Here is a 10,458-nt window from a genome sequence, read left to right as displayed (position 1 = left end):
GAAAACCTTAAAGTTGTAATTGACTTTTACTCGATTTGATATAAAGCTACTGAGAGTAAACATACAATTAAGTTCTACTTGGGGTTTTACGCTGACATTTTTAACAAATATTTTCTTTTCATTACTATGTAAGAAGTGCATCATTAGTCATTTGAGTAATACGGCCACCGACAAACATTTTTAAGGAGGTGCATCTTTTATGGTCCGTTGAAATACAACGGATCCCACGACTTGCAGATTCTGCATTTGCCAATCAGCCTGCTCACTGAAATTTGTTTGTGACCCCCAAATCAATACTCACGACGCTTTTCAGGTCATGCGCTGACCTGTGTGGACATGCGCAGAGTAGTGAAAAAGTTGAGTTGCCTGGCGTGCGCATGCCCAGCTGACGTGGACCAAGGCGCGGGGAGACGCAGCCTTCCTGTTTTAGCTCTTGTTCTGTAAATGAGTGTTCTTTCCGTGGTTTTTTGGGGTGACGTGTTCAGCATTTTGGGGCTGTTTGATGATTCGCTGATTGGTATGGACCCGAAGGGCAGTACTGAAGTGCCAACTGGTGTTCCCGAGTGTGAGAACGCTGTGATGCGCCCGCAGAGGAAAGTCCTGTGTAGGTGAGCTTCCTCGAGACACGCAGTGCTGGCGTTGTTGGCCGTGAGTTCAGTGCTAATGAAACAACAGTGTATATCAGACAAGGGGCCTTTAGACGGAGATACACGTAAAACAAGGTTGTATATTGATGGATTGACATAATATTGTGATGAGAGTCTCACAGGCCTAACCCTGTATTTCTCCTAGGAACAATGGTTCAGTGTTAGCTAATTCAATGTTCGTGGCAATTTTATAGAACATAACTACACTGAATAATGAGAATGAACTATACTGGAACAAAAAGAAAATTTACCATCTAGACTACTGGGGGTGATGGATAAACGTCCACGTGTTTGTGGACAGGAGGCGGTGTATAGGAGTAGTTTTTCTGTTATAAAATCGCCAGTAGCCTCTCGTAGGCCTCACAGTAATGAAAATCAGCCTCAGACATAAGGTGTGTGATTTCATTTTGCACACACATTAGGTGGATGATGTCTAAAAAGTCTTTGTGCTAATTGACACGTATACAGAAAAGCCTGCTCTCAGGGCACATTGCAGTTTCTGTGCTTTACCACAACTAACAGTGGTGGCCGTGAGGCAGCAGGTAACTAAAATGCCTGAAAAGTGTTTATTCACTCACTTCTCAAACTTAACTTAAACCACGTATTGTTCTACTCATATCAAAAACATCTTAAAGTCTATGAAAGAGCAAAGAGGAGAGTAAATTCCAGTTCCTGATGGGAGGGTCATTTGGGAGTATGAGAAAGGAAGCCATTGGAGAGATTAGGTTCTTTTTATTTTTATTGAGATATATTTGACAGATAACATTTATTAGTTTCAAGTGTACAACATAATGATTCTATATTTGTATAGATAGATAAGATGGTGAATAATGAGGAAATCTCTTTCAATAATGTTTAATCTAGACAATAAACTTGTGCCCACTTAAATCAGTGAAACTTCAGTAGGCATTGGGTGTGAGATATTTTTAGAGTGATATTCATAGTCAGTTTCAAGGAGAAGACATAGATGGAGAGTCTCACCTCCAGAATTTACAGTATTTCATAAATTTGTGAATTTGCACATTGGAATAGAAATAGCTGAAGCAAAGTATCATTTGAAAGCTTCTGCAGTAGAGGGAAAATCTTACTTTGAAGATTGAATTTAGAGCATTTGAAAACACGTAGAATGATATCCTTCTTCCGTTATCTCCAGTAAAAAGAAGTTACCTATCTGACACGGGCAGACGTGGACACGTACGGGACAAGAAGTAGATTAGGAATGTTCCACTTGGGAAAAGTAGTAGTGGATCTGACAACAATGATGGAAATAGATGGTAGTCCACTTCTCACTCGTCGTTATCAGTAATGCAGCAAGCAAATATTGGTATTTAATACCATATCCACCTTTTATTTATAAATACATATTTTGGCAATCTTGGTAATTTTCCTTAAGTTAACCATATAGTAACCTATTTTGAATTCAGCATGTAGAATATTTGAGTCTCCTTACATAATAACTTTTTGCTTTTATAAACTTTCTTTTAATGAGTTTAAATCTTGCATCCAGCCTGGATCCTTGACCTCTTTTAGGCACTCTAGCAATCTCATTCCTGCCGTTTCCTCACTTAGTATTGATGCATCAGTCCTGGCCAGACCTTTGTCTTTTCTGAATTCTAAACATATACATCCAAAAGTTGACCTCACGTTTCCACTTGGATGTTTCAAAGATCTCACAAAAATGAATGTGTCCAGAAAAGGCTTTCTTTCAAATATGATCCTTTTCCTTTGTTCACTCTCTCAGGGAATGGCGTATACATTTATTTAATTACAGAAGGAAGAAAGCTGCTGCTTCACATCACATCCAATCTGAATAAACTCTTGCTGATTTTTTTTTTTTGGCTGAGGAAGATTGGCCCTGAGCCAACATCTGCTGCCAATCTTCCTTTTTTTGCACGCGAGCTGCTGTCAGTATGGCCACTGACAGATGAGTGGTGTAGGTCTGCACCCAGGAACTGAACCCTGGCAACCTAATTGGAGCATGCTGAACCTAACCGCTAGGCCACCGGGGCTGGCCCAAACTCTTGTTGGTTTTAAGTTGTACGTCCTTCCCTCTGCATTCCCAAGACCCTAGTTCACGCTACCTCAATAGCTTACAATCTGGTGTCCTCAAATCCACTCCTCTTCCTGTCCAAATGCTTCTCTCAGCCAATATGAGTTCCAAAAATTGTTGGAATAAACAGTTTTCAAAAGTTACTTTTGGGAATTCATCTCCATTACTCCAAAAAATGTTTTTGTTTTCCCTCAATTCTTCATATTCTCCAAAATATAATGCTCCTCGCTACCTCAGAGCCCTTGTACTTTCTGTTGCTTTTAGATGCTCGTCCCTACTCCCCATCCCTTATCTTTATCTAGTTATCTCTTATTCATCTTTCAGATCTCAGCTGAAATGCCAGCTCCTGATAGAAAGCATTCCCACTCAATGCCTTCCTTCAAAAGGAGTAAGTTTTCTATAGTAAGCTCAGTGCGTATTGTGTTACTTCTTCATTGTTTGTCATTATAAGCTTAGGCATGGAACTTATTTTTTTTTCTCACTATTTTGAGGAAATACTCTTAGAATTAACTGATTAGTTGAAGAAAATGTTGGTATATTTTAAAAACAGCTGAACAACTCAATTGTTTGGGGGAGCATTGCCAGCAATCTGGGAACAGCCTGGGGTCACTGGCCCACCCAGCAGCACGGATTGTCCTGAGACCGGATGTTGGCTGGACCCTCTCTGAGGTCTATTTCCGAGATGATGATTCATGATATTTCCAAGATATTGGATCTAACCTAGACGCTTTTGCCTCTCTGTCATTTTATTTACCCAACATATAAGTGACAAATTGTACTCTATTTGTTTTAATTGTTACTGCTTACCAAAAACAAAACAAAAACCTGCAACCAATAGGGCTAACAGTAAAAAATAGTATATGTTTGGTTCTGGGACACCATGACTTTTATTAGTGGATATTTTCAATCGTTTCTCCCCAAGAAGCAAAGAACAATGAAACATTATACCCACCAAAATGGAAATGTACATATCATTGATGAAAGAAACAACAAATAAGCAAGAAAACAACACAACTAGCTTTCTTGAATTCAGTTTCAAGAACCTATTTAAAGAATATCATCATTCCCCTTTCTGTTTATTTTGAATAGTTATTTCTGATACTCAGTACTGCTGGCTCATACAGTATCTGTCAATGTTCCTATGAGCTTATTAGGTAGTTTTCAAATGAAATGTACATCAGAATTACCTAAGAAGCATTTTTAGAATCCAAATACCAAAGCTCCAAGTTCTGAATTGGAATTTCCAGTTGTGAGTCCACTCGTGTGCAATAAATACAATAGCAGAATCTTTAGCTGTAGAGTCAGGAAGGGGCATCCCTGTGCCGGAGGGTGCACATATTGGGAAGTTTTAGCTATTAAATGTTTTATGCCTGAGTTGTTTGTACTTTCAGATCTACTCAATAGGTCATTTTTAGACTCACTAACTTAATTTTCCTTCTAAAAGTGTGTGAATTGATATCATTAACAAGTAGGATTTATTTTAGATCTTTCATTATAGAACATTAGGTCTATAATAGCTAATGTATGTGGGATAAAGAGTAGCCTTCCATGTTAAGATTGAAATAAAATGTGCACATTGTTAGAGTGTGTAGGATGTAGGCGAAGAGAACCTTATCCGAATTTGAAGGTGGTTGTGGATTGTAGTGAGATACTCAAAACAGCGTTAGCGTCAGAAGTGTTGGTAGCATAAGTTGCGATCTAAAAATACTGTAAGATGCCTGAAGCATGGACAACTCTTTGGCCAGTATGTTAATACTCTGGTAGGCCATTTCCATTAGAGGTATTATTTCTAGAATACAAAGCAAATTCAGAGGTATTTGGTTCAAACTGACAACATTCTATGAACATTAGAAAGTGGGTGAGTTACTTGACAGGATATCCAGGGCACTCATCTACTGGCAATCAGAATGGACGACAAGTGGGTTCTTGTATAAATCAGAATGTTGTTGGCTGCATAAAACTAAAGCCAATTATATATGCCTTAAACATAGAGGAAAATATAGCATTTCACATAATTCATAAGCTTAACAAAATTGTAAATGACAGTTGTGTTTTTTTCCATCTTTCTGCTCTGCCATTCTCAGCATGTTAGTTTTAGCTGCTCAAAATCAAAAGATGCCTTTAGCAGCTCCAAGGATCACACATTCATACAATAATTAGTAAAGGCAGTTAAAGAGGAAGCAGCCTGAAAGTCTTTTCTGTGTGTGTCATTGACCAGTACTATCCCATATGCCTGAACTTGATGAGAGTTATAAAGCCAGCTATGTGTAGCTTAGACCATTCCTATTTAATTCTCTGGGGATATTATTCATCCCCAGAGGGCCATAGCTGTTCGGAGGAGAGTGAACAAACCAGAGTTGTGGTAGTAAAGATGACAAGTGGGATGACTGCTGGGGAGGTGACAATGGATTATCTGATGTCAATCAGCGTAGCTAAATAACAAGACATTTGGGCCAGATTTTGTATTCAGGAAAGTTGGAACTAGACAGCATTCAACGAGTGAGGGAAAACAATAAAGTGAACAGACACTGATAGTTTTGATTTGAGTAAGGTTCTGACCCCTTGGGAATTTTTCACACAGTTTAGCTAAAAGGCAAATTTTTCTCATGGTGAGAGCAGCCTAGAATTTGTAGGCCAGACTCAGAAATTGAATGTAAGGAGTGAGGAGATGGGGCATAATGACTTGTCTGGCCCCCCTTAAATTCTTCATTAGAGTTTATGCAGTATTGTACACACTATGGATGATTAATAAGTTATTTGAACTAATGGAGTTGCACAGATATTCGTTCTTATAACAATGAGTAAGAGCACGTATTGGTTCTTATAACAATAGCAAGTAAGAATTTCATTATAGGAATCACCAGTAAAGTGGATTATATTGCTTTCCTGTATGAAAGTGCAAAAAATGGTTCTCATTATTTGTTATGTCCTAAGACATTATATTTAAAAGTTGCCAGCTCAACTTTAATATTTTGGGAAAAATTATTTAACCAAGAATTATCCTTGTAAAGGAAGTCAGGAAAGTCAACAGGGAAGGGAGACATGACTTGAAGATCTCAGTTTATGATATTAAAAACATTGCCTTTGGAAGAATGTTCCATCACAATATTAAACTTTAACCTTTATATACTGTATGAGTTGCATATCCAGACTGCAAAATAATTGATTGCCAGCAAGTTCAGTAAGATTGTTTAGAGCTTAAAAAAGAACTCAATAATTTTTACAAAAAAACAAGAGTGTGGAATTAAAGTCCAATAAGCTCAGGTTTATTTAACGAAATGTTAATATTTCTTCTCATACTGAAAAGGTATATTGAGAAGGAAGCTGTGAACCTTTTACAATGGAAGTAGGGATTATGGGAAAGCACAGGAGGATAAGAAAGGTGAGCCAGTTTAAATGACCTTTATTCAAGCTTCACTGAAACAAATGAATAAGAGGATTTATCTAGCAGACTATAAAATAGAATTAGAAAAAAAGATCCAAATACCAATGAATATACTTTCATCAAAGGAAGCTTATAAATGTGTAATTATATGGAAAAGTATTTACTCTCGACTTTTAAAGTTATAAAAAAACAGTATTCATTGAAAATGTTATACATGATTCTGTTATGCCTAAATTAAAACATTAATAAATTGTATTTTGTTATTTAAACTGTTGTTACATATTTTAGTACATACCCAATTACTCAAATATGTCCATGTATTTATAGTCCAGAGAAAATTTTTTAAAAATCCAAACATTTAGATCGACTGTCAGAAAACTAACCATTAAGCTGTTCTATGTGCTCGTCTCTGGTATCTCAAAACCGATGATACGGTCTAAAATGTTCAGACACAGTAACACTAGTAAGGGAACAATGGATTTTCTTCTCTTGGCTTTTATGAAACAATTCAAAACTTATTTCATTGTATTAATTTTGTAACTATACCGGTGTACAATCTGAGTTTTATTTTCCAAATCATTTTCTTTAATGATCGTATAATGAAAAGAATCTCCTAATAGAAAAATGCAGAGCAGAAATTAACAAAGAGCTCTGAGAGTAAATTGAGGATAGTGGGATAAATATACAGAAAGCCTCAAAACCAGTATTTGCTTCTAAAAACTTCTTCTCTTTTAGATGGTGAACTCCTTAGGTGAAAAGACCCTGTTGGTATTTGTATATATTTTTTAATTCTGTGTTTCAGATATTTACCCAATATATTTACCCAAGATGCTTAACACATAATTGACACTCACTAGTTTCTAAATGATTTGCACTCTTATTCTTTCTCTAAATATCATTGTTTATGTTTTTGCTTGAATCTCTGCTCTTACACAGCTACTGAAAATGTTTGTTTTACAAAACATATTTTTGAGAGAATGTAATATGTGGGATTAAATTATTATCCTCTATTATTAACTACATTACGTGGATTCTGTAGATTGCTACTATCTACTTTGGTAACTACTAGCCACATGTCAATATTTCCATTTCGCTTTAAATTAATTAAAATTAAATAACATTTAAAATTCAGCTTAATTGCGCTAGCCACATATCAAGTGTTCAATAGCCACCTGTAGTTAGTGGATCCCATAGCTCTAATAGAACATTTCTGTCATTGCAGAAATTTCCACTGACGAGCGCTGTAACAAATTATGCCATGTGTTGGGGACATATGGACCAATAGCAAATTGGTTGCCTTATAAATAATCATATGTGGTAAATATTTCTAAAAGTTGGTCGTTAATCATTATAGGTACTCTGTACAAAACTTTCAATTTCCCAGGAGTGCAGATCCCAAGATTTTGTGCACAGTGTTAGAAATATTACCCTCTGAATTTGAAGCAATGGAAGTTAACATCAAATGGGAGAGTTAACATCACCTGGAAGAAATTAGCCATCTGAAGGTACAAAATACTCTAAAATGTAATTAATAAATATGAATCTAAAAGTCTGAGATTTCCAGTTGATTGTAACATATCTGAGGTAAGGTTACCATAGTAGAATCATTTTAAATGCCCTAGAAAAGCTATTGATATATTGCCAAAGTTTTTACAGCAATAATCTACAGAGGGAAAGAGATATGTTAAACACTAAAAAAACCATGCCACATAGTAGAAGAGTAATAAATCACACAATTCTATTAGAACTATATAAATATATCAAAGACCATACGAATATCTTTACAATGACATAGTGACAAGAATAAAATAGTTATTTATAAAGAAATTTAAATTTATAAAGGATTTTCTCATATGTTACCTTATCTTATCTCCACAATAATGTGAGAGAGACAGAATGATTGATAAACAAAATATTGTAGGTTAAACCTTACCTATATAGCCTTACCCCTATCTAGTGGAAGTCCCAATAAATCATAATGCCCAAACATGCTGGTGATAATTAATTTGATATACCATAACCTTGATACTGGGAAGAGTAGTATGTTAAGTAGAGGAGAGGAGAATTCAAGTCACTGGAAAATTATTCTCCTCATTAAAATGTAAATATAGGGGCTGGCCCCGTGGCCGAGTGGTTAAGTTCTTGCACTCTGCTGCAGGCGGCCCAGTGTTTCATGGGTTCGAATCCTGGGTGTGGACATGGCACTGCTCATCAAACCACGCTGAGGCAGCATCCCACGTGCCACAACTAGAAGGACCCACAAGGAAGAATATACAGCTATGTACCGGGGTGCTTTGGGGAGAAAAAGGAAAAAAATTTAAAGAAATTCTTTAAAAAAATGTAAATATAACTAGATTCAGTTTATAAATTAACAAATCCAAGCTGTATGTCAGAAGCAAGTCTCCATTATGACCCAACATGGTAAATAAGTAATGAACACCATATTGGGAAGAATTAAGAACAGAGAGAATATCTCTTTTTGAAGGAGTAAAAATATTTCACAGAGTGGTCTACATTTTGGACAGGGTTTTGATGTATGAGTAGGAGTTTGTTCAGCAGAAAGAATGGAGAAGAATATTTTAGACAGAGAGAACAACATGAGAAAAGTCACAGAATCACAGATGCTTATGCATTTGTAAAACAATGAGAACGTTAATGTGACTGGAACATGAAGAGTGGGGAATGCAAGGAAGGGAGAAAAGACTGGAGGAACAGGTACTTGTGAATTTTCTTAGCATAATTTTGTTTCATAGCGTCTAGATACCCCTGGATGAACAAATTAAATTGACTTTCCAGTATGACAAGAGTCGAGGACCTGATCCAGACTTGTCTGCGCCAGTGGGTCCACACTCGGTGAACAGCCTATCAGATTGCTTCTCATCAGTTTAAACTACAATTGTCATGGAATGATAATCATTATGAGTAAACTGTCTTTTCATTTCCCAGGTAGCTCAGAATTATGATCAAATAATGTTCTCTTTTTGGCAGACTACTTCACTAGATGATACATAGGAATTTCTTGCTAGATGTACATTTCTAGGTGCATGATTAATCTTTCCTTGATGTTTTTAATATCATTATTGCTGATGTGAAATCTGTATGGTTTTATTTATTTTGAGGCATTCTCGGTAATGTTATCACTGAGAGGAATAGATTTAATAAACTGTTCATTATCTCATGACATGTGAGATGGAGTGAAAACATAGGTAAAATTGGATCACATTTAAGGCTACCTCTGAAAGCAATACTAAGATTATATTCCTGTGGAAAAATGGAAGGTGTTTGCAAATATCTTGTTTTTCTATAAATAGCACTGCAGTTTGCTGGAAAGATCTCATAAGCTAAGCACAAAATAGATTAGTTCACTGTTGAAGAATTTAACTAAATTTAACTAAAACGACGCATAAATATCTGGGAAGGAAATGTGAATTTGGTTCAAGGAGAATGAAGACAGACAAAAGAATCCTGCAAAGGATAGCTCCGATAATAACAACAGTGCAAATAAATGAAAGGAAATAAGCAGAGTCAGGTAGAAAAGGTTTAGGAATTTAAGTGAGTTGTTTCCAAAAAGAATGCTATGTAAGTGAGCAAGCAAAGGTTCCAGCTGTCCTCGTAGATTCCAGTTTGTCCTAGTCAGTTTCCGTTGACATTATGAGTCTGCTCTTCCCCCAACATCCTCCCTGGTCGCTTATCTGGCTGATCTGCAATGACTTCCGGCTGAATTCTAGACCCAGAGCCAACAGCGCCACAAATTACTCCATCAGCTCCCACAATTGCATAAAGCCAAACTCCTATAATAATTCCTTCATTCCACATCGCATAGCAGTTCTGCTTATTTCATGGCGTCCTTACGGATACTGCCAAAACGGAAACAAAATTCTAGAGAATATTCATTGAAACGGAATTGATGAGTGAAAGTTTAGTTTGTATTTTGACAGACACAGCCAAAATATCTTCCCTGCATGCTGCACCAAAACGCAAACACAAACACAAAGCCTTTTGTGAGGACAGTTTTGGAAAAAATGGTAGAACCTCATTCAGTGCAGGTATTGTGTGCTGATAAGAAGGATAAATAATTCTTGCTAGTTAGTTTTCTAGAATTCCCTAATTCCTGTCAATCATTTTTTAAAACTTTTTCTAACCTGTGGAATATGGAAATTAGAAACATAATAAAAATATTTTATTTTCTTCATTTAGGGTCTCTTGGCTTTTTATTTTCCTTAGGAAGTTCTTCCCTATTCCAAAAGTATAAAACAGTCTCAGCATCCTGAGTAATGTTTGAATCTGTGATTCAGGTCATTTGTTTGCTGATTACCTTCCAGTTGTGCTTAAAATAGCAACAACCCTCTTTGCCATGCCACAGAAAGGTCTGCATG

The 10,458-nt window shown here is 36.3% G+C and overlaps 1 long non-coding RNA gene across 1 annotated transcript; it reads left to right on the top strand.

Moving 5' to 3' along the window:
• Nucleotides 1-359: 359 nt before the first annotated feature.
• Nucleotides 360-6,351, top strand: LOC138918810 (uncharacterized). The gene is made up of 3 exons (XR_011428588.1): nt 360-608; nt 3,022-3,085; nt 6,005-6,351. It is a non-coding gene; the product is annotated as an uncharacterized lncRNA (long non-coding RNA).
• The last annotated feature ends 4,107 nt before the right edge of the window (nt 6,352-10,458 follow it).

The sequence above is a fragment of the Equus caballus genome, chromosome 18, assembly GCF_041296265.1.
Source record: "Equus caballus isolate H_3958 breed thoroughbred chromosome 18, TB-T2T, whole genome shotgun sequence".
In the NCBI taxonomy this organism is placed as follows: domain Eukaryota; kingdom Metazoa; phylum Chordata; class Mammalia; order Perissodactyla; family Equidae; genus Equus; species Equus caballus.
Note: the sequence above shows the minus strand (reverse complement) of the source record. Positions and strands in the feature narration are given on the sequence as shown.